The sequence below is a fragment of the Schistocerca gregaria genome, chromosome 1 (assembly GCF_023897955.1).
Source record: "Schistocerca gregaria isolate iqSchGreg1 chromosome 1, iqSchGreg1.2, whole genome shotgun sequence".
Taxonomy (NCBI): domain Eukaryota; kingdom Metazoa; phylum Arthropoda; class Insecta; order Orthoptera; family Acrididae; genus Schistocerca; species Schistocerca gregaria.
Window position 1 is genome coordinate 686,150,158 of NC_064920.1, and position 25,762 is coordinate 686,175,919.

Genomic DNA, 25,762 nt, shown 5'->3' on the forward strand with positions numbered 1-25,762 from the left:
AACAATGGGGTGGATCTTGCGTCAAAAGAGATTATATCGTTTGGCATGATTTTAAGTGGGCCACAGTTTTCAGTGAAGGACTACTAGCTATGGAAATGGGTAAGTTACAGTGGAGTTCGCGAAGTCTGTCTGTCGGTATGTATAGTCTGGGGCTCTCCAAACGTCATGTAGCAATTTCACTGTGTGTGTGAAACAAAGCTTTGCTAACACCAAGTTGCTTTATAGGATACAGTCTGTGTCATCTAATCGGTAAAAAGGTGGTATCAGTATGAAGTCATTAGGTACAATGCTGAGGAATTCGACATGTATGGATATGCAGCTGATAATTCTTATGGGATAACAACTCAGAACAAGCCTGATAGTCCGCAGCCCGTGGTCGTGCGGTAGCGTTCTCGCTTCCCGCGCCCGGGTTCCCGGGTTCGATTCCCGGCGGGGTCAGGGATTTTCTCTGCCTCGTGATGACTGGGTGTTGTGTGATGTCCTTAGGTTAGTTAGGTTTAAGTAGTTCTAAGTTCTAGGGGACTGATGACCATAGATGTTAAGTCGCATACTGCTCAGAGCCAACAAGCATGATACTGGCGTGATGAGAGAAAGTGAATGGCTCCCAGGTTGTGGAGTTGTGGAGCTCACACCCAAACCTTCACATGTCAAACACTCAGAACGGTACCAAACTTTGTGTGTCGATAGAGTGTCAACTAAAACACCGATTTAGTTTGTGCTGTGTGCTGTCGTCCTGTAGAAGATGCGTAAATGGTAATTAAAAGTAACACCAGAACTACGGAGTATAGACGAACTATACCTGTGAGCTCTGAAAGTGAAGCTCTCTGGTAGGTGATTTGGTAGAGCGTTAGACTAACGTGCTAGAAGTCGCGAGGTCGAAACCGAAACCCATTGATGGTTTTTTTTTCAGTTTTGCGTGAAATTGTTGTATTGGAGAACATTTTTCTGTCGCGTAAAAGGACGTTTCGGAGTTTATAGCAATGTTATTTTGATAGTCTAGTTTCGCTTCGTTAGTTGAAAGTAGCAGATCTATATAGTACATTTCTGATGGTAGGTGTGGTGTTATTCGAAAGTACCGCTTACTCCGAGCCCAAAACATTTAATTTTAACACGTTCCAATGAATTCGTAGCATTTTCAAAAATTTGCACGTTTCGAAGTTTCTTAGAGTTTGAGGGAAAGTGCACCATAGGAGGCGAAATAGTTGAAAGCGTCACTCGCAGGAGGGTGATGCGGAAGGAATGAAGTGCGCTTAGAGCCAGGCGGCTGCCAGCCGACTGCTCGATCGGACGTGCGAGTGCTGAGCCTCAGCGCCTGGCCGGGTCGCAGCTCCGCCGTCGCCGAATTATCCGTTGCTGAAGAGGTCTGCCGCCTGCCGCAGATGAACTTCCTGCCAAACGGCGTACTCTCAAAATTTCATTTCGCAGCCACCTAAACCGATTTGCTCGCTGCAGGCGCGACCAAAATAAACAGTGCAGGCCCGAGATGCGAAGCAAACGGCAGCCGTCGTAGAGTTCGTCTCGATTGGCTTCACTTAGTGAACTCAGATGCCTCTGAGAGAGAGGTAAGCGCCTTAATTTCATTCGCTGCATAATACGGTTCTAATAGATAAGTAGCGTAGCTAGCTACAAAACTCGTCTCTCGCACACTGACAGACGAACAGAAAGAGGAAAGACGAAGAATTTCTGCCGAACTACTGGACAGAACCAAACGTGATCCCACGTTTCTGTCAAGGCTGATTGGTGGGGATGAAAGTTAGGCTTCCAGTATGACCCTCAAACGAAGCGTCAAAGTACTGAATGGCGGAGTCCTGAGTCACCAGCCTCGAAAAAAATTAAACGACAACCTTAGAGAACGAAGACAAACGTTGACCGCATTGTTTGGTAGTTAAGGACTATTCACCGCCGGCCGGAGTGGCCGTGCGGTTGTAGCCGTTACAGTCTGGAGCTGAGCGACCGCTACGGTCGCAGGTTCGAATCTTGCCTCGGGCATGGATGTGTGTGATGTCCTTAGGTTAGTTAGGTTTAATTAGTTCTAAGTTCTAGGCGACTGATGATCTCAGAAGTTAAGTAGCATAGTGCTTAGAGCCGTTGGAACCGTTTTTGATTATTCGCCGTAAATATGTTCCGCCAGGTCAGACAGTGGCCGAAACTAGTTACATCGAAGTCTTGGAACGTTTGCAACAAGCAACTCAGCCTCGCCGCTCTGATTTGTTGCATTCTTAGGACCGGTTCTCACTGCATGAAAGTGCAAGATCCCAAACTGCTTTTCCTATTACCGAATATCTATCCAGACATTCTGTTATTGCGATACTACATACGCCATATACGCCCGACCTCTCGGACAACGATTTTTTTTTTTTTATGATTTCCGCGACTGAAATGGCGACAGGAAGGAAAGCTTCATCAAGATATCGCTGGCGTCTAACGGGCTGAGACATATGAGCCTACAAGCATCGCAGTTGAAAATTTCGCTGCTTGCATGCAAGACCTCCAGATATTTTGGCAATTTTATATGGATAGCCGAGGGTACTACTTTGGTAGGAGCTAGGATCATTACTTGGTAAGAGAAATTTTCTATTTTTTTTAAAAAAAAACTGTCCTGGAACTTTTCTGACAAAGGGAGTTTATTCCTCACCCATACAACGGAAGTTGTACAGCCTCTTCAGTGGCCGTCGCGGACGTGAAGGCACTAACGAATGAAAGAAAAAGCGAAGAATTTAATACGACAACATGCAAAATAAGTTTATCATTATGTGTGAGTGGAAATAGCCAAAAACATCATGCAACTCGTGGTTGCCAGCGGCATCCTTTCGCTGAATGTGAGTAGTGGTTAGCTGCCTGCGCGCCGTTCACATGTGATGAGACACTGACGGTGCAGGAGCCTGAGCGCCGCCGCCGCCGGCGACGGCACTCGGCCGTGTAATAGCCGTGCCGCGCGGCTGCGATGATTGATGAATGCCACGAGCCGTTAGCGGCGCTGCCCGCCCTCATCCGTCTTGATTACCGGCACGCCTCGCGCCCTCCTGCTTGTCCACTCGCCGCAGCCGCGTGCACCTCCGTTATCTCTTAGCGACTCCTCCAGCGTGCCAAACCCGTCAGTGTCTCGGCCCTTCGGTAAGCTGTGCGACGCTGATAAAACATTTTGCTTCAGCTGTGCCACGGTAATGGAATGGACAATTTGGCATTCAAGTTCACAACGGCCCTCATTATTGAACTTACTCGGGTCCCGTTTTAAGTAAAATACAAGTTGTTGACAATTTACTAAACGACAGTAAGTCATTATGCAACAGTTGAGGTTACCGAGCGAGGTGGCGCAGTGGCTAGCACACTGGACTCGCATTCGGGAGGACGATGGTTCAATCCCGCGTCCGGTCATCCTGATTCAGGTTTTCCGTGATTTCCCTAAATCGCTCCAGGCAAATGCCCGGATGGTTCCTTTGAAAGGGCACGGCCGACTTCCTTCCCCGTCCTTCCCTAATCCGATTAGATCGATGACCTCGCTGTCTGGTCTCCTCCCCCAAACAATTCAATCCAACAGTTGAGTTTCCTTTGCCTTTTTGAAACAATGATTCTGTTCAGTCCTTGATTATAGTGCATAAAATGTTCATTTTCTCACGATGTCGTTTTTTTACTTTATTATTTTCTTTTTTCTTTTTTTGAAAAAGAATGTATAGAAAAATTGTTTCAAAATAGTGCGGCTAGTTTGGTGTCGCCATTAACCGTAAATCATCGTCTTAGATGCAGGCAACGTGCACGTTGGCCTAATAGCACTGCACTTCCATTATCTTCCAACTTAACGTTCGCCACATTGGATAGCCAAGAGTACAGCCACCTTTGCTTTTGGGAGGATAAGACTTTCTACACACGTTACGTCATTTTGACGTCATATACTTTATCGAAGACGGAAAGAGCTACCTGTCGTCTTTCCTGTTCATTTGGTTAATAGCAAGTGAGGCGAACCGGAAGCTCAAAACACTAACGATCATCTAAAGTAGAGAGAACTGCAGGTTATGTTCTTTCTTCACTGCGGGCAACGTTAACCTCGATGCTACGTTGTTTAGAAATGTGTAAAGTTCTTTATTCATGTGGCCTGGGCAGCGAGTAACGGAGAAATTAAAGTGTTTGCTAGAATAAATTCCGAAACTTGCTGAAATAGTTGTACCAACTATTTTTCTTAATATGTCTTCATCAACCCCGAAAACTAGGCGACTTGCTGATTTAGAAGCAAAAGAACAATAGTAGCTTCGCCAAGGCACATCGAATGCTCGGATTAGCTGTTCATTTGTGTGCACGTAAAGTGCTGATGCCCCGACAGTTCCTTCGGGTAATTCATTCTTCTGATTCTTCTCACCTTTGTTCCTTTCCGAGAGGCTGCCACCGAATCTCATCCGCGAATGAATGTGCTAACCAGAGATTCCAGATGATGGTGGTTGTCCCCCCCCCCCCCCCCCTCTTCTTTACGCCTCATTTTAGTCACCTACAATGTTCTAAAGTTTATCTGAGTTTATTGTATGGAGAGAGAAAAATGCCACACATTGAAACGTTCGTTGCCGGAGATACGTGTTTCGTTACTGTTGCCGAAATTTCCTATGTTTGCTATAATGGCTTTCAGTTCAGTGTGCCTTATAACCATTGCAGACGAATACTAAAATGTTATTTGCTGTAGCTAAACTCTGAAAAATAAAAATGATTCGAGAATGAATGTTGACTCCGAAGTGGAGTGTGCCAAAGTTTAAAACTTCATGGCTGATTAAAATCGTGTGCCGCACTGCAACTCGATCTTGGCCTCACTTCTTTTCGCGAGCAAGTGCTCTGTCGACTGAGCTGTGCTGTCCAAGTACACTTCACGACCTGCCCTCCCAGTTTTACTCCCGCCAATACCTCTTCACTACTGTACTAATTGATTCAGTCCTCCTCCCCCCACTATCACAGAATCTAAAGTTATGTATCTGATGAATGTTTACCGAACGAAACGTAACACCCCCCCCCCCCCAAAAAAAAGTGGATTCTTGAACAGTTCTGTAACAAAGGCAGGTCTAATATGAGGCAAATACAACGATGATAATTGCGAACCTGACCGCAGCAGCCTTGGCGTCTATCAATATGATGTAGAGAAACGCTGAAATAAAACCACACTTAACACGTGCACAGTAACATGAGTAATTCCATACCACGCACCCATTACACAATAGAAATATTTCTGAAACAATTGCGTGTGTCCTGCATGTTGCTAGTTCTGGTATCTAAATCCCTGTGCAATGCTGCGGGTTAAATGTTAGTTATAATAACGAGCATATATCCATTATGAAGTGGCAATGAAATGTGGGGCTGGAGTAATGGCTCTAGCTAATGACTAGCAACATTCAACTTAAAATCATGCGTAATTTTTTTCGTAAGTGAAAGGAGATAGATCCCTGTGTTACCCTTGTAGCGAAATGACTGGGCCCGCTCTACATTCGTTCTCCATGCGTCCAGTTTCATTAACGCAATCCCACTGCATTGTATCAGCAGTCAACCAGAGTATTAGACCGACCACTTCAGTGCCTGGGAACAGCATCGCCTGGATGTCAGACAAGTGCGGCACGCCTGATAACAGCAAACTGAGTCCGTACTTAATTATTGCTCTGTGAGGCTCTTTACTTGACTGTTCTAACGGGCGCATTCAGATCATAAGTATTCCTTACTCCCATTCGGCATATTTCTTACTCTATTTTCTTACTACATTCATAGACTATTTATAACAAATTTTAGGTGCTTTTACAATGTGATGGAATACAGCGCTTTTAATTAAATTATGCTGTTCCACAAACGTTTTCATAAAATTGCGGAATGAATTGTCGTCGGCATACTACGTTTTTACATTGTACTTTCACATGTTATTGATGTTCCCGGCTAAGTGAAACCCACCGAAAATACAGTTTCTTGTTTCTGAATCACAGTTTGCGTTATTTTCTGTTGTGACCGTGGTTGTTTCAAAAATGTTCTATTTATTGAGTTTGGATGAGGTCATTGCACGGATTAATTACTAGATTCCACCTTGACACATTTCTAAACAACAGTCAAGATGTGAGGAAGGAATATTCATCTCCATCCCTCTGTTATCCTCACTCTTTGATACACAAAGGAAAGCAACAAAGGTCTGAGGAACTTAAGATACTCGTGCACCAAGGTTTTACTGCTCAAGCACATCCTGATCTATCATATTTTTTATTTAATCGGCCTTAATTTTGATAAATCCTCGTAACATGTATGAAACGAAAGATATTGGTATCACCTCACGGTAAATGAAGCCAACCAGTTTTCTAAAAAGAAAAGTGGATTATGGTGGCGTTATGTAATCAGTTCAAGAATTATTCTACTTTCCGCACAAGGGTGTTGTATGATGTCCTTAGGTTAGTTAGGTTTAAGTAGTTTTAAGTTCTAGGGGAGTGATGACCATAGATGTTAAGTCCCATAGTGCTCAAAGCCATTTGAACCATTTTTTTTCTTTTTTTCAGCACAAGAAACAACTAAGAGATGGACGCCGAAAGAAAGAAAGAAACGAAAGAAAGAGAGGAAAATAAGTTACCCTCATTCGATTTCGTTGTACTTTCATCCTGGGGCACATTAATGTTTGTCCCAAAATTATTCTGGTCAATGGGCAGGACTGTTACTCCATTTACTGATCTCATTTGCGTATTTACAGTTTTGCTCCAGTAACTCTTTCTTCACCCTTCCTCTGACAGATTCCTTCCCTTACTTGCAAGCATAGGTAGATCTGTAAACAGTTGGGTATTGAGGGGGAACTGATACAGCTAAACAGTGTAAAGCGTAAGTCTCATGTGTGTGGGGACTTCGGGTCAAGCCCCATATGTGGATGCCGATTCATATTTCACACAGTTTCATTAATTTAATATGCCCAAAGCCCTGGTGGACAAAGGACACGAGAAACCATGCAGAAATTTTCGTTTTAAAACGGCGCCACCATTTGTGTACTTAGTTGTAGAATTAGGTTTGGAAGACTATTGTAATGCCTTGCCGTTCTCCAGATGAACTTATACTTCTCTAATAACATAACTATCGATGTGACAAATGATGTGTGATAACTCTTACATAGTTCGATGCTGGAAAGTTGTATAATTCACATTTAAGATATGACTATAGCAAGATATTAATCTGGATAACTCTTGTTTTAGATTCCCCCCCCCCCCCCTCCCCCAGGTTTGAATGCCTGTAATATCTCTTCGACTTTTGGAGATATAGTGGGGAAACATGAAAACGTCTGCATTTTGTTTCTCACTTACAATCACTAAACGGTAACTAATTTTGTTTTCGTATTTCATACATAAATGAAGTAATTACTGTTAAAATAGCAATAACTGTAGGTGTTTTGTTGAACGCAAGTTCAAGGTTGAGAACAAAGTCAATATGCATAGCTGAAAAATTGTGGCCGTTTCCTTCGAACTTTACTAACTCTTATGGCAGCGACGAAGAAAGGCGTTTTTTGAAATGTGACACACAGCTAGTTACATCTGTAACAGGAACGAATTAGTATTCGGCGCAGCAGTTTCACTGTTCCATTAATTTCCAGCCTGTGTCAGCATGCCAGCGAACAAAGAAACCGCCATCTGGAACGGGTTAGCGGCTGGGACTGGATGGCGCTAACTGCCACTCCAGAGTTGGCGGCAGCAGTTACGGCAGCTATCGCCTCATTTTTCTTGCGGAGTGGGAGCTGCTGCTGCATTCGACACCGTAAGGTCCTTCAACTCTCGTCTGCATTATCTCTACGTTGGCCACACCTGAGTGGATACATTTGCATCTGCTTGGCAATGGTTGGTTGAACGGAGACCTCTCGCTATGTTGCGCAGGTGTAGAAGTTAAACGTGCAATAATGTCACAGTCAGTTGAAATCAGAACTTATCAGAGGCGATGGATTGTAGAACGCTAAAATACAGGATTTGAAAAATATTCTTGGTGTTGCCTGGAGAGAAGCGATAAGAAAGATCTACAGAGTGTAGCCTGTGACAAAGGACAATGAGAAGCTATGCAGAAACTTTTGTTGTGAAATGGCGCCATCATAAGTGTGTAGAGATAGGATGCAGGTTTGTAAGATGGGAAGAGGAGAAAGTTCTCTGCAAACAATACCGAGTGGTGTGCAAATAAAGAGAGAAAGCAATCTCTCTCTCTCTCTCTCTCTCTCTCTCTCTCTCTCTGGACACTTCTTGGAATTTCCGATCCTTACATGATGCTCTCACACTGACCAACCAAACCAGCGACTAATCGCGGAAGCCTGTTTTTTAAATCTTCTCTATCTGATCCTTTAATTCAAACTGATAAAGGGTTGTTCACTGTCAAACGGTACTCAGCAATCGGTCAAATAAGGTTTTTTTGTAAGTAATTTTCATCTGGAATGATTCTCCAAACTTTCTTTTATCTGGATGTCGCAGTAACATGCAGCATTTTAAAGGCTTTCTATGAATTGACTTGGTCAGCCCACTGCCTTTACATTATACTCGAGAAAATTCTTATCGTGTTTTCACGTCACTTGCCACGGGAACAGCTGTGGAATCCGCCACACTACTTCTTCGCTTATTGAAACACCAGTTGCACAACATATCTCATCTAAGATAAATCCTAGTTCGTTGATATAAGAGGAATACTCTCATCAAAATATTTAAGTTGGAACACGAAAGAAGATTTTCATGTTAAGAGCGAAAATGGTTGTTCGTCGGAGAAGAAGATTATGGCACATTCTGCGTAGCCAAGACAGTGTAGTAAGAAGGGACCTTAAATAAATACGCAAACGCTGTCATATTGTGACTGGCTTGAAACGCAGTTGAATTAATTTATTGAATTTGCAAAAGCTTCAATGAACTTCCGATCGCCAATTGATTTCGCAGCGTCAGATAATTGATTACCCATTTGCGGTATTGTTTTTTGAGGGTATTTTTTTGTGCACATTTTGCTTATCTTCGTCGCAGAAGTGCAGCTTCTTCTCTGAAGTTCTACATTTTAATGCTACATATTCATGTCATAAGTATACTGATTATGGCATTACTTATACAGGATGCTGTTTGTAGAATAGTTAACGTCAGAACATTATTTCAGGAGCCATCAGAGAGATTATCTTGTACTAGGGTCTACGAATGAATTTTGAGAACTGCGTGGTTGCTTCTAATACAAGATAATTGTAGGCGTAACGTAGCGGATAGGATACGTTCCTGACATGCAGAACATTGTGGATTCGAATCCGTACACGTACTTTGAAATTTTTAATTTTTACGTCTTTATCTAAATGACTTTGATCACGATTTGTGTTCAGTTGATGAGTGTCAATGTGTTTTTTTATTTATAACCTTTTGATACGTCATTTTAAACATTGTATTAACGATTACATTAGCTCTCACTTTTCTTTTTGTCATACGTTTCTGATTTGGAATCCTTGTGCTTATGATTTATTTTTATTTAACTATCATAATATTTAAATGTTTAAAACGCTGATCAATCATTTAAAAAAACAAAAGACAATTTATTTTTGTTGGTTGTGCAGTGGGATCAAAAATGTATTGTTACAAGATGTAATTTTTTTGGATGATGATCGTTATACAAGCATTTAAAACGTAAAGTCTTGTTGCCCTATGCACAAAATAATGCAAATGGAGATTTAAACGAAAACGAATTTCAAGCAAAATGAAGAATAGGGATAATGGATGCGAGAACATGGACGAAATTATTAAATGGTAAAATGGAAAAAATAAAATCCAGGTTAGTACATAAAAATAATTTAAACGATGTTTAAATGGCGCGACAAAGAATTATAAACAAAAAAATTACATTTAAGTTAATTGGAAAAATAGTGATCAGTCATTCTGCTAAACATTTGAAAATATCAAAGTACGTGGTAGGATTCGACCCACAAACTTCTGCACGTCAAGAAAGCGTCCTATCCAGTAAGCTGTGCCGCCTTGTCTACATAGTATTGTTATTTTTAAGGACCCAGACCGTCATGGGAAATTCCGAAATTTTTTTCGTCGATAGCTCGCGAATGAGGAGCCATCAGGGTGAATGGCTCCAGGGTATGATACCTGGGAGCCTAACCTGCACCAACGTATGTATGATTTCCGAAAATTGCTCCCACCCCTGAGGACATCTCCTTTCAGACTGTGCAGATTTCATTTGCTCGCAAAACCAGGGATATTGTCACCTGTGACGCTGAACCCTTGCTTTTACAGGAAAATTAATAATATGCGTCAACCAAGCAGACGACGTAATGAATTGATAATATTTTATTTCTACAAAGTTATGGTATGAATTCCGAAAATGCTTTCTTGGTTCTTCACGATAGAAATTGTTTGAAATCACATATCGTTCTGTTTTTCATCCATTGACACACAGGGTGTTTTTTTTCCACTGCACAAGAATCGTTTGAGGGGTGGAGCTACGAAAGTTATGGCGTCAACTGCTGACTTTGTCTTAGGTGGAAACGCTTTCGCAGTAGGAGGCATATTTTGTGACTGTAGTCGTGTCGTTGTTCGCTGTTTTAGGTTCTAAATTAATCTCGCTGTTGCGTTTGTGTTAACCGCAATACGACAGTGAATCAAAGCTCACAGTTCTAATGGACTTGCAGGAGTTACCGTGCCGTGGTTAGCCATTGCACAGATTTCAAAATTAACAACAAATTACCATACTTCAATAATTACCGCGGGAGGCATGGCCGAAATTTTCACAGATTTGTCCATTAACAAATGTCAGATCGCCTCAATGAATAATTTTTACGTAGAGGGTTTGCAAATGATGGTATTCATATATAAATAAAATTGTAGCACCATATTGACCAACGAAGGATACTTTCCAACCTCTGTTACTATTCTTGATTTCTTATTTCCTTCGTTTCTAAGTACTTTACATCGTGTCCCTACCTTTTCTTTCGTCTCTGTGTGCTTCAGAATGCTTGTTTTTTCGTTTCATGCACCCTCTTAACTTTTAATACAAAGTATTTCTCTGTGTAACTTCTGATTCTTCTTTTTTATATTGGAATCTATTTCATTGTCATGAAATAAGCTAATTTGGTGGTTCTTTCCAAAAATGCTATAATATTTCTTTGCCAGCACTTCAGATATTTTCTGTATATTTTTGTAGATTTCATCGTTACTTCTACACTCCAATCATCAGTAGCTTATATTACACCCATTGTTTTTCGAATAATCCGTCTTTCAGTCACCGCTATCCTATCTAGCCTGTTGTACGACGTTAGGATGCATATAAACGTTCTGGTCGTACAGTTGCGTAGTAGTGTTTTCGTTGTGCTTTTTTAAGTACTACGTTGTAGCCTGTTTGTTGAGGATAAATGTTGTCAGCAGAAAGTAATAAAAATAAACAACATAATGGTCTTAAAGGTGTGGGCGGGGGGGGGGGGGGGGGGGGGGGTGGTAACTCAGTTTGTTCAAAATTATAAACATTGACCAGAACTTATCTTCATTTCGATGCTTTGCTGCAGATCACTCCTCCTGTAAGTTTCTGAAGACGTACCAGAGACTACGACGATTCTCAGAAGACGTGAAAAGTCAGTTACTGTTCCAGGTTTACAGTTTATTACGTCACACATTGCTGCTCAAGTACTGGCGCACCTCTTCCCCCCCCCCCCCCCCCCCCCCCCCCCCCCCGCTGCCCCCGATTTCTCGTGTGCTTTATGTTCTTCCTAACAATTAATGTGTTGTTGCGTGTAATAAATTCGCTAATTTCAGTTACAGAAATTGTTGATCACTGCAAAAAAAATTATCATCTGGTCGTTGCAATTGAAATGCGTGGCATAAGACACAAAGACAAATTACAGATCTCTTATTCTCATGGAAAACTAAGTGGAATGATGCGAATAAACAATGATTATTACATTTTTGGAAATTATACTGAAACTACATTATCCCAAATATTCCTACCATGTTTCCTGTTTGAAATTTGATTACAATCAGTCAATGCAGATCGTGCCAGAAATAAATCAGTTAAGAAGTCGAAACAAGGAGCTTTAATTCAGTATCGCTGGGGTTGAAATATTAAGACATTTGTATAGAGATCGCATTGTCAACTTGAATCACTATCGCCAGTAGCTCTCTTCACAACCAATGTTATTAAAAAGTAAGTTGAAAATACAACTAAGATACTAACGAGAAACCACAGCGGTAATAAAATTGTTGCTTTTAGTACAAAATAGTGGAAGTAGGTGGAGTAGCAGTCATTTGAAACAAGAGCATTAAGTTGTACAGTGGTACCCTGACTGGTAAAAAGTTACCGTGATTGACTGTACATTATTTTTTAGTGAAAACAGAATTTCAATATACCGGGTGATCAAAAAGTCGGTATAAATTTGAAAACCGAATAAATCATGGAATAATGTAGAAAGAGGGGTGCAACATGGAATGACATTGTGTTTTATTAGAACCAAAAAAATACAAAAGTTCAAAAAAATGTCCGACAGATGGCGCTTCATTTGATCAGAATAGCAATAATTAGCATAAAGAGTAAGACAAAGCAAAGATGATGTTCTTTACAGGAAATGCACAATATGTCCGCCATCATTCCTCAACAATAGCTGTAGTCGAGGAATAATGCTGTGAACAGTACTGTAAAGCATGTTCGGAGTTATGGTGAGGCATTGGCGTCGGATGTTGTCTTTCAGCATCCCTAGAGATGTCGGTCGATCACGATACACTTGCGACTTCAGGTAACCCCAAAGCCAATAATCGCCGGAATGAGATCTGGGGACCTGGGAGGCAAAGCATGACGAAAGTGGCGGCGGAGCACACGATCACCACCAAACGACGTGCGCAAGTGATCTTTCACACTTCTAGCAATACTTTTTTTTGCATCTAATAAAACTCCATGTCATTCCAAGCATGTGTGTCAATTTTTATCTCTCCATCTACATTATTCCGTGGTTTATTAAGTTTTCAAATGTTTACTGACTTTTTGATCACCCGGTATAACACAGCAACCTAAATGAACACTTTTACATTGTTAATCTGTTTTCGTTTTATGAATTACAATAAATATGAGGTAATTTGTATGTTGTATTAACCACTAGCTAGTAAGCGGACAGTATGGTAAACAGAGTTGTTACAGGTTTCAAACATTATAATTACTCGATTGTTCGTAAATGAAAAACCCTAACTGCAATTAAATGATTTGACAATACATGAACCTGCCAATAGATGGATGTAATATTAGCGGTTATATTGTCATGGAATAGTTGAAACTTATATTACAGAGCTCAGAAGCAAAATAACTTGCTAGGGTCCTACCTAGTGACATAACTGTTAATCAAACAATTCAAATAATCTTTGAAATCGTATGGAAAAATTCAGTACGCATTTGTTGTTCGGAGATTTTTTTCTGCCAAACCGTATCCTCTTTCAGTTTTATTAACTTTTACATCCATTGCAAATATTTAAATATACTAACTCCCTCTGTTTTTCCTATTTGTTTTGTTATAAATTTTTGTGCATGTTTTTTTTTCAGAAGATTTGAGTAACTGTTTCTACCAGATTTTCTGCAAGTATTGCAACATCTTTTCCAAAAGACAGGCAATTTACTTTTTGTTTCCCTTCTCAGAATTATTGATTCAGTATTGTTATACGTACACAATTTTATTTGTAAACTGTAGTTACGCAGGAAGGGTTATGAACCGCCACGTAGGCTAATGGTTCAAATGGCTCTGAGCACTATGGGACTCAACTGCTGTGGTCATCAGTGCCCTAGAACTTAGAACTACTTGAACCTAACTAACCTAAGGACATCACACACATCCATGCCCGAGGCAGGATTCGAACCTGCGACCGTAGCAGTCGCAAGATTCCGGATTGCGCGCGCCTAGAACCGCGAGACCACAGCGGCTCTAATGCCTGGTTTTATTTCAAATGGCTGATTTACTTCTCCCCTATACTTAACGGAAGATGTCATATTTGCTAGAGTTTAACGAATTAGGTGTGTGAATTCGCTATAACATCCAATTCTGAAATGATTTTATCTATTGTCTCCCTGTGTACCAAATCAGATGCTTTCTTGAATACCTGATACAATTGCAGGTTTTCTGGTTAACATGCTGTTATGAATTAATCGTTTCAAGTTGTGTTCCATGTACGATCTCCCCTTTCGGAAACCCCCTTCATATTTTCCCAGTTGTTGGCACTAATTCTTTATGCTACTGTTTTTGGTGCATCCCGAGTATGTCCAGGTTATAATTCGTTGTTGGTGTTAACATGCACAGAAAACATTCTGGTCAGAAAACCGTAGTAGTAGTAGTAGTAGTATTAGTTGTTGTTGTTGTTTGTTGTTAATACTGAGGTTTAATTTCTAGCTTTGCAGTTATTGCACGGAACTTTCTCATTATTTGGGTACAGTCCTTGTGCAAAACTTTTACTAGTTATAGAACGAAACAGACCGCTTAATGGTTGTGGTGTTGGTGTTTGTTTCAGCCATCTTGGTTACCATAGTGCTAAGGGTACATTGGCACAGACTGCAGCGCAGTGTCATCGTCATTCCTCTTGTGGTAAGTACATACTGCTTCATAAATATTTTCAAACGATAACAGTGTATAGAAAGAAACATCATCTACGCGATATTGATATTCACCATTCCTTTCACTCGACACATGAGTGAAGGTATTTTATGTTCTGCCTAAGAATTAATTTCCGTTTCCCTAATCTTTTCTCGTTCTTTCAGTACTTAAAACGAACTCTTGTCGTGAGATAGTTCTCGCAAGAATACGTCTAAAAGCCGTGAAATTTGTCACCATATTATTTTATTTAATGCGACACAGATACTGGGGAACTTATGAAAATCTTCATCAGCATCGCTTATTTTTAAACTGACATCAGGAATGTTTCGAAATGGATCCGATCCCGTACGTGGGATCGAAGTTGACCCGATCCCGTCCGTGAGATTCTAATACATTCTGTATATCTACGAACATAGCGCGTAATTCTTTACGAATTAAAGAGTTTGCTGTTTAGGTTATCAAATGAAGCTTGTTTTCGTATCGGGGGTAATTCATATATAATCTGAGCCAGTGATGGGATATCTACTGCGGCCAAAGTTGCTGAAATCATCGTTGTAGTATTCTACAGAAAGTGAAGTGTCTGCAGCTGTTACCATTGTGCATCATAATTTTGAAATACGCGTGCGTATTCGTAAAACTAAATTATTTATCTCATCGACGGAACTCAGATGACAGTGGATTCGAGAATGACTGGCACAATCTTGAAGCAAGAGTAGTAAGTGTGTCACCTGTTCAGAGAATGACAAATCAGTTTGTTTGCTGTTAGCGTAAAAAAGAACATAGTTTACAATTGTTGTGTAGAATTTCGTCGTGATCATTCTTCCGTGAATTTAAGAAAGGTCTACCGTTAATCGACTGCTTAAAAGAACTATAAACGGCGCTGTGCGCAACATAATTAAGAGGGCACGTGGAGTTCCATTAGGCACAGACGTCCTTAGGCGTGACGTAGACTTCAGTACGTTCAGTTTTGAACGAAAATTTAGTTGTGGAAAAGATCTCCGATGTAATCCTCAAAATTTGACCGAAACTTAAAACCAAACTCGTGTCAGTGCTAAATCAGTACACAACATCGTAGCAAGAGATAAAATTTGGATATATTTGCGCGAGCTGCGAAATATCCATCACATACCAAAACTGTACGAGTGACACTCTTGTTCTCACGGCACGTGAAGGAAAAGTGATGACGTTTTTCTTTGGTTACATTGGATGTTTGGCGGCCATTGTTTTAAAAGACCGAAGAATAGCTAATACTGAATGCTGAAAAAAAAATTATTTGCAATGCGTCATTGATGAAACGAGGAAAAACAAGAGAAACGTCGCACCATTCACCATCGTGACAATGCCAGGTGCACACAGTACTTAAAACGGTTAATTACTTGACGGAGAAAACTACGGAGTCGTACCTCACTGCGTGTATTCACCTGGTATCGCCTTTTTGTTCTTTCATACAAAAAAATGCGTTGACAGATATTTCCATAGCACCACTTCCACAACCTGTAACATGGTCGCGGATTCAACAGTGACTAGAATATAGAATAAATTCCCTTTATCTCTCGTCTATGGTCACAAAATTTTTGTCACCAAACTTCCGGTTTCGATCTATAATGACCATCTTCAGATTTGCTGCAAAATATGGGAAAAACACAAATACACTAGCAGGTTGCCTAAAACTTAAATCAATAAAATAGACCAGTTTTATTGTTTTAAGCTGTATACAATCTTCTAGTGTATTTGTGTTTTTCCCATATTTTGCAGCAGATCTGAAGATGGTCATTATAGACTGAAAGCGGCAGTCTGATGATAAAAAATTTCTGATCGTAGACGTGAAGTAAAGGAAATTTACTAGATATTTTCATCACATCAAGGTGCTGTTGATCCTTCCAAAACCTTGCTTTCAAGGTACCAAGTTAGAGTGCAAAAATCGTCTCTATGATCGGTTCGAAAGCTTGCAAAAGTGTGTAAGTTTTAAAAGCGAATATATTTTGAAGCGAATTTGTACAAAATTAATGTATCTCTAGCAAATATGTACTAAATAAATGGCGGGGCGCTGGAGGACTTAATAAATCAAAAAAAGTGCCGACATTAATCAAATAAGCTATTCTTCTATAACAGAAAATCAATTTTCCTTGCCAAAAGATGTTTTGCACAAGACAGAGCATGAAATAGGTTTTGTCTGCAAGTAACAGAAAAATTCTGGTCGAGCAGGCTGCAAATACTTCACACAACTAAGGAAATGAAGAATATCGACGAAACTTAGGTGGGCAACAACATTATTTACCGAAATCTTTGGAAGGGTCCTGGTGTTGATATCATCACGTACATTATCAGTGGAAACAGCAGGACTATTGTGGTGGGTAGTGGGTGTAATGCTGGGTTTTTAGGCAACTCACGATTTATTTATAAAGCTGCTTGTGTAACTGGGGACTATTAGGCCTACGGTCAAATGAAGCACGAAAATTTTACAAATTGGGATTTCAATGAAAGTAAATCAGAATCTGCCGCTCATCATTGTTGCTGTAATGGACAGTGCTCCATACCACATCAAGGAGCGTAAGAAAGCTGTAACTAGGTCGTCGAATAAAAGAGAAATGATTGAGTGGTTATTAAAAAATAACGTAGATGCTGACTTGTCAATAAGAAAAACAATATGTGATATGATTATACAACATAAGCCGAAAGAAATTATTTTAAATGAAACATATTTTGAAGCCCATAGACGCACTACTGTGGCTTCCAGTATAGAATTCAACTTACATGTAATTGAACTGACATAAGCAAAGGCCAAAAATTGCGTTAGAGGGAGAAATATTAATGTAGATATTTGAATGACTATGTTATTGCGGTTGGCGAAAGAAAGTTAGTAGGAATTTCCCGAATTTTTATTTTCCTACCTTGTGACAAAAACTCAATGGTGCACTATGTCATTAACATCGAAGTACACAGTGAGCATAACATTCACATTTGATTACACCTGTCAAGCTTTTTTCGGTCGCGGCGATTCAGAATATTTCCACTGAGACGATCGAGCCTTTGTTTCAACGTCATATCCGTAAACTTAACGTTTCACCATCTGTTATGACATGTTTCAGTAGTTCGGCATCGTTTTTGACTCCAAGCAGCGACTCCTAACCAACTCGCGTCCGCCGCTAGTCTTTCTTTTTCTTATTTTTTTTTTCCCCCTCTCCGAAATTCAGCTGCTTGGGAACAAATTTACCGGAAACATCCCAATTTCATGTCATGAGCCGTTTGATAGGCAACCATTAACAGCGACTTCTCTGATTGCGATTCGGCAATAGTTTGTAGTCATTTCTTTCACTTTTTTCACGATTTCATCGGATATCGTGCCGGGACGTCCAGGACCCTCGTCATTTTCACGATATCCTTCGAACTCGTAAACCCATGTTTTAATCATGCAGAATCACCAGAAACAGTATTTAACGTTTCTAGAACTTTGATGCACTATATTACGTTCTTAGAGCAAAATTTAACACGTTCTGTCACCCATTTCTACGCAGAACAGCCAATCACCGATACTACTAAAACTTATGTAACCTTTTTGACAGCTGACGTATGGCTAACATTGTACAGATACTCTACAGGCATTTTTATCGTCTTGCTAATCTAATACAACACGCGAAATTAAAGTTCTCCGTTACTTCTCTAACACTCCTCTTATGGTAAGAGTAGATGCGTTGCAACCCTGCCCGTCTAAGAAAACGTCTACCTCTTAGCGGAAACATAGAGTAAGAAATAGTTTTAAATAGGGGAAAGTCGGGAAAGAGTATGCACGTAGTATTTAACCCCTCATATCTAATAGATGAGACGGTTGAAACAAACTTTTCTGATAACAAATTATTTTTGATTTATTTCCGAACAGATATTTTTTCAGTTACAGCTGCTGAACTTTCAACATAAACCTTAAATATCAACATACGTAAATTCTGCACGTTCGTACTCATAAGCCGCATCGATACTGACCAGCCGCTGTGACATCCTCATCCCACAGACGTCACTGGGTGCGGATATGGAGGGGCATGTGGCCAGCACACCACTCTCCTGGCTGTATGTCAGTTTACGAGAACGGAGCCGCTACTTCTTATTCAGATAGCTCCTATGTTTGCCTCGCAAGGGCTGTGTCAGCCCGTCAGCGCTGAACTTCGATAATCAGACAGGAACCGGTGTTACCACTGCGGCAAGGCCGTTAGACTTCACCACACCATAGGCAATTCAAAACGCCAGGTCCCCCCTTGGATTTGGATTTCGTCTCTTCTTGATTTTTTGTGATTCAGCTTGTTCGTCTAAGAATGCATTTTTCTCGGATTGTTTTGACGTATTCTTCTTTTTTGTGAGTCGATCATATTTTGGCAGTGAATAGTGGATATGCCTGCAACCGTTCGTACATCAGCTCTCTGAAGTTCATATGTATTACGTGCTTGGTGTTTTCTTGCTGACGGCACAGACAAATCATCTGTCACTGAGGAGCAGCATTGTCGACGGGCTCCTGTTAAACTCCTCTTTGTCTTCTTGAGTTGTTGGACATTCGGTTAATTCGGTTCCCTCAGTGAATTCTGTTGGAGCGAAGTTTTCTGCTGTGGAGACATCCCCTTCACTCAAAGAAATTCTCAACAGTTTGGATTGCGCTACTCTAGAATATGCAGCTCGAAACGAAGGACTCAAAACTTTCTGCGTAACGAGTTTTCCTGGATTAGAAGCAGTTCGAAACACAGAAGAAAAGGGGGGGGGGGGGGTTAATAGTACGCGCGTAGTCTTTCCCGCTGTTTTACAGCGTGCTCTTAACCGATGCGCTACAGTTCAAACAAATATCACAAACGGCAGTCTGCTTGCTGTTTGCCCTGTCGTGGTTTGTATCTCAAAGAACGGTGAATCTTTCGTCAAATAACTTTATATTTTCTAGTACATACCTACGTAGTGCTTACTCGCACGAATTCAACGTAAAAATTACATAATTTGAAACAGTCACAACCAATAAATCTGTGAAAATAACACGTGACGGCAACAATATAGAACCACAGTATAATATTTACAGTCGCGATACTCTCTGCTGTGAAAGTTATTACCATTTGACAGTTCAAGTGACACTAGCGCCCCTAGCGGCCAGAAAGCTCGCTTTCCTCTGACGGCAGATGCGACGTAAAAATAATGTTTGTTTTCAATTCGTTTTGTACGTAATTTACTAAATAGTATATTTTTGCGCCACAAGTGTTTGGAGAACAGCGAGAGACATAAATGATCGTGAAATATAAGTAAAAAGAGCACGAACTATTCAATGAAGTGACATAAGCTGCAACATATTCTTGAAGAAATACTTATAAAGTAGCATACAGTCACACTTATTCCACTGTAAGTAAGAGAATACACACTGTATATTCCACATGTGAAGTATATAGAAGCTCTTCCTTGTGTAAAAATGAAGCGACACATCACTTTTCATTACGTTTTGCTTTGCAGGAAGCCTGCTTCCAAAAATACAATTTCCATCTTATTCTTTGTGCTATCAGGTTATTTCAATAAAAAGTATGACTGTTTTAAAACTTTATTATATCCCATTGATACATTTAACGAAAATAAAATTAAGTGAATGAATCAATCCTAACACTTGAACAACCCAAAAGAGCCAGCTTCATCACTTTATTATTTCTTCTCTTGCTCCCCCAGACTAAGTCTTGATTCCTGAATTTAATAATGTAATAGACCCTCACCTTCACAAACAGTCTTATTAACAGGAGCTTAGTTTCAGCACAGCACCCAGGTGGAAAGTTGGGGATGTCCATCAACATGTTCACTAAGAAAGCACCACAATTACTTATGGGAGCATATTCATCAAAAGTAGAAGTCATCTTAGTCTCAAAATGAGTTAAAAATTCTTTGACATCTTCTGCACAAATAAATAGGCTTCCGAAGTTGCCTTCATAACTTTTAAAATGACAATAAACTTTGTCATATGTATCTAAGTCCTGGCTGCCAATTAAAAGTACTGTCCTACATTTATAAAAGTCGCGAACTGTGAGCAATTTCTTTGATACATAACCAAACATGCTGCTTGCCTCTCCGAGGTCTGTTTGGATTTCCACATTTGGTAGTCTGATCACTGAACTCGTGTCACTGATCCCCAACAGTGGTGAAACAAGTAATTTGGGCGCTGCTTTCATATCTATTATTGTCTGACCCCAGTTGATCCCCTCACAATTGGAGGTAGCTACACTGTGCGTGTTCATTAATTTGCTTAAAGCACAATTATTAAATGCAGCACAAAACTGTCGTGGTGATGGGTTGCTACAAAAACCACCTTTATGCCTTATCACTGAGAAAACGTTTTCCAGTGAATCTTGATTAATTTTGCGTGTTAATAAATATAACTTGGTTCCATCCAAAACATCACCAACAAACATGTTCAAAGCGCTTATGTTACCCAGAAGTCCTTTGACGCACGTAATCATAGATGAAAAATCTTTCCCATCAACATCTACAAATTTCCATGTTTGGCAAAAATCTGCAGTAGCAGTGCAGATGATGATATGGTGCCACAAGTAACAAGTGTCTCAATGCCTGCTGCTACTGTATGACTCAACACACGAACTGCAGTGCTTACATTTATTTTTTAAAAAGCTGACAGTTGGACACCTCTTTAAATGAGCTTGGGGCCAACTTGTTCTTCCCTTCACAAGCACTTGAGTACAACTGACAAATGTCCTACCATGAAGCAGTGCCAATCCATCCTTCATCTGTTGTGTGGATAATGTTAGACCTGAATAAATTATTATGTATGCTTTTTATCAAATGTAGAGTGTGATAAAAAAGTAGATCTTACTCCCTTCGTGTACTAAGGATGGATTAACTAGCGAGATACCCACTCTGTGCCTCCTCTCCACAAAATTCGTGCCTTTGTCAGTTACCCATGTTTTTACAACCAAACCAATCTCTGTGAGTTTTTTGACAGCTTCAAAAAATATGCGCGTCAGATGGCTGGCTCCTACTGGTCCTTCGGAGAAATAATATACCAATGGCTTTTTAACATTTGAGAAGTTACCTTTAATCACTATAACTAATGCAGTATTGGCAACCACAGATGTACGTACATATGTAACCCATGTCTTCAAATCCAATAACACGATCCCTAGAGCTGTCATATATCAAATTTTTTATTAGTGATATCTCATCCATAGACAAATTAACTATTATATCAGTTTCTGGTAACTGCTGCACTTTCTGCCTTAAAAGATGAAATATTTTATTATTTATCCCACAGTTTAATAGTATATCTTCCACATACCTTTGTAAGGTACATACTGATGGAAGGCTAAAACAGTGTGATAAAAAACTGTATGCCTGAGTACTATAATACAACAAATTAAGTGCAAATAATGTAGTTTCATCTTTCCACCTCGCACCACGTTTTCCATTCATTGATATACTGATTTGGCTTATCAATAAATCGAGAGCATCTTTTTTCAGGTACCTCGAACCAACACTTTTTGAAATGAGCTTGTCCTTTTGTACTTGTGTCCTGTGACGTGGTTGCAGTTGTTTCTTACGATGGGCACTTTCCGTGTCACGTAGTAATTTTGTACGAAGTCTAATGAACTGCACGTTTTTACATTTCAATCGATTTTCCAACACGTGAATAATTTCACGTAAACTAAGCATTTCATCTTCAAAAGATGTCTGTGTTGCAGATTCGGTTGTTAGTGATTTTGTATATATCTCTCGTGTAGGAACACTTGTGGTAGTTGTTTCTTCTGTGTCAGGAGACAGTTTTATTGTTTTTGCAGTAACACTTTCACGTTTGTATGGCAATTTTCCCCTCATCGTCACTAGTTGTGGCTTATTCGGCACGTCAAATAACGTACGAACAGCATTCCATACCAATCTCTTCTTTTCTGCGCTCATGAACTGGTTTGACTCAAAATGTAGCGCACAATACTTCACGTTATTGTGCAAATAATGGACATCTTTTTGCAGCAGGTCCTGTCTTTTACTATTTATTAACCATTTCTTGCTCCTAAAAAAGAAAAACAAATTCAGTAATTCAATACAGTTTAGAAAAAAAAAATCGTAAATAAAGAGCGCTCTAATGTGATATTTCATACCTCTCAGGGTCCTTAGGAAACCTGAAGAACGCCAAATGTGGTGTCTTCTTCCTATTATTACTGCAACTGATTGCGCTACATACGCTACCTTTCGTGAAAACCATGTTAAAAATGAATATAAACGATACTGTTTACATTTACTGAATACCATATTCAGCAGCGTGGCTTCTCCACCGCTTGGGGCACTGTTGTCTCGGTGTATAACAAAAACCAGCGAGTGTGTCGCGACTGTATATATTAGACTGTGATAGAACCAACAGTTGAATGTAACTTTCGTTGTCGGTCAGTGTTGCCAATGCAGAAAAATGCCTCTGCGAACTCTTACTACCAGAAGTGTACTATGTTGGAAAACGTACAGAATATATCCATCGGCGTAGGAGGAGAGAGAAGACGAACATGCATTCAGATGAACTGGCGTACTGTCCGACATTTGTAGTAGATTTATGGATATTGACATACGACTTCCGTTCCTATTGTATTGTGGTTTAGCAAATCCACTCGCACGGATCCTGCCTCCAGGGATGCGACTTTCTCAAAATTTTGGACGTAACTGGTACTTCGGTTAGTTCATAGTATTAAGTCCCAAATACGATATTTTTGCATTTTTCTAGTGCAGTTATTAATAACGGTGACATTAAGGTATGAAGGAGGTTTTTATAAGGCGAATTTGTGTCTAGTAATTCCTAAGTTAACGACCCATTGGATAAAAAATGGTCCAAATGGCTCTGAGCACTATGGGACTTAACTGCTGAGGTCATCAGTGCCCTAGAACTTGATGATGATGATGAGTCCCATACTCCGTTTACCGAGCGTAGGGGAGCGACGCGGGAGACCCGCGCCGCCATACTAGGCAAGGTCCTAGTGGAGGTGGTTTGCCATTGCCTTCCTCCGACCGTAATGGGGATGATTGATGATGATGATGAAGACGACACAAACACCCAGTCATCACGAGGCAGGTGAAAAATCCCTGACCCCGCCGGGAATCGAACCCGGGACCCCGTGCTCGGGAAGCGAGAACGCTACCGCGAGACCACGAGCTGCGGACTTAGAGCTACTTAAACCTAACTAACCTAAGGTCATCACACACATCCATGCCCGAGGCAGGATTCGTCGAACCTGCGACCGCTCGGCCATCCCGACCGGCCCCATTGGATAAATTTTTCATAAATTTATATATGTTCGTTTCTCTCTGAGCAAGCACTTCTACTTCTGGCTATCTGGATTGTGTCCTAGCTTTCAGCCATAATGAAGACAGTCTTCGGAAAAAAAAAAAAAAATTACGTCCCTTTGTTTCTGGATTGTTCGTTTTTTTCCCCCTTATGTATCATCATCTTTACACAACGGCTTTAGCATCCAGCGTCGATGTTTTGGCCTCCAGAGGCTATAATTTTCTTGTTTAGCCTATCACACGGTACTAAATTTGCTATTTGAGGCGATTGTTTCTTGCTAGATCTTGCACTAGGGGAGAGTGACATTGAGTACTGCGTGACTTTTTTATCAGTCATTGAACCAGACAGATGACTGATAATTACAGAAATAAAAATGAACATTTCGCACTTACGTTCAGTTAAGCCATTATATTCGTGACCGAGGGAAAAATAGTGACCCTAACACTTCGATTTATTTTCCCGTTGGTTTCCGTAAATCATCTCGTAGGAATAATTAGAAGGGTACCAACGATTACCCTGTCCCATCATTATCAATCACCTTTCAAAGCTCTAAAACTAAAGCCTTGTATCTAAAGGAACGAGCGATATCTTCGGTATGACTGTTCAAATATTAGATTAATAATTTAACTAGTTGCGCTTAGAAAACTATTTCATTTCATATAACTAAAGTGTCTGATTCATTCCTTAGTTCATGCGTAAATCGTAGACGGTCTGCTCGTCTGTTGTGGGCGTTTGTATGTTTTGGGGTATTCGTAAGCACCGTTTCCAGAATGATAAGAGTGCACCAAAAATTTCCGTATGTTTCTGGATGAGTCAGGAGTAGGTTTGGTGTGCGAAGTGACTCTTATTTCTCCACACTGTGGCTGCATTTGTTCTAAAGTGTAATCAACGAAATATACTAGACTGAGAAAAATATTGTGACTTGAATATCTGATACTTGGAGTATATTGCTTGTTGCTGCTGCGAAGTTGTTTACCCACCGTCATACTTAAAATATCGGTTTTAACTATTTCATCAGTTAATTAACTATGAAACGTAAGAGTCCCTAATTTCTTCTACTGCTACTCTTCCAATCGGGCGATTACCTATTTGACTAGTACATGACCTCACTTAAACATTATCGTGGTGGGTCTGTTTAATTCGGAACTCCGATAGTCGCTACAGTACTTCTGCAGTAGGTTGTTACTAGCTATTGCTGCCTTGGCTATAGATAATGAAACCCTGTAAATTGCCGGCAATCCGACTTGTGTTCTCTAGAAAGGACGTAGTAGAGTGTTCTCTAGAAAGTACGTAGTAGACTCAATCCTAGCACAGTTTATGCAGACGTCGAGCGAATCTATTCTTCGCTTTCAGCGTCGTACTTCGACCAATGTGGGGGCACAAATTCTCGGCAATTCTGCACAAAGTAGGATGAAAGGCGCATATTTCACCTGCGGGCAGCTTCGCTGGCAGCTCTGGCGCGCACAGGCCGTCCCAGTGCCATTCCATTTGCTTTCTGCTGCTCTCAAATCAATTCTGTGACGCCCTTTCCAGGGATAGTATTTCTTAACCGATGTCGAAAACATCGATGCAGCTGACGGGGCTATGAAATATATTAGCCAGCTCACTTGAAAGGGAACTGGTGTCTTCGTCTTTCTCTGTCTTCTTTATTGTAGGATAGTGCTTGCCCCTCTGCGTGTTATTCATTGTACGTTTTCGCAGTTGCGGCACCTCCGACCATATAACAGCAGTGAAACACAATAAAATTACTTAATTAAGACAGATTGTGATTGGATAATCTTTCCTGTGGAACTGGTATATACTCAAATTTGTTATCCGTGAAGTTTTTAGTGCTCTCCGTACGAACATTTGGATGATTAATAACAATAGCTATATAGTCGATTGCATTTCCTGTTGATGATATTAAGATTACTCGCCCTCGTTCTTGTCGCAATTATGGATATACATTTTATACT

General features: G+C 40.3%; 1 protein-coding gene across 9 annotated transcripts in view; it reads left to right on the top strand.

Annotated features, from left to right (window-relative positions):
* LOC126364463 (ran-binding protein 3) overlaps positions 1–25,762 on the top strand; it is a 280,357-nt gene that overhangs the window by 164,643 nt on the left and 89,952 nt on the right. For all 9 annotated transcript variants that reach the window (XM_050008064.1, XM_050008059.1, XM_050008061.1 and 6 more), the window contains one exon: positions 14,448–14,521. The gene's annotated coding sequence lies outside the window, so the exon portion shown is untranslated. The remainder of the gene's footprint in view (positions 1–14,447; positions 14,522–25,762) is intronic.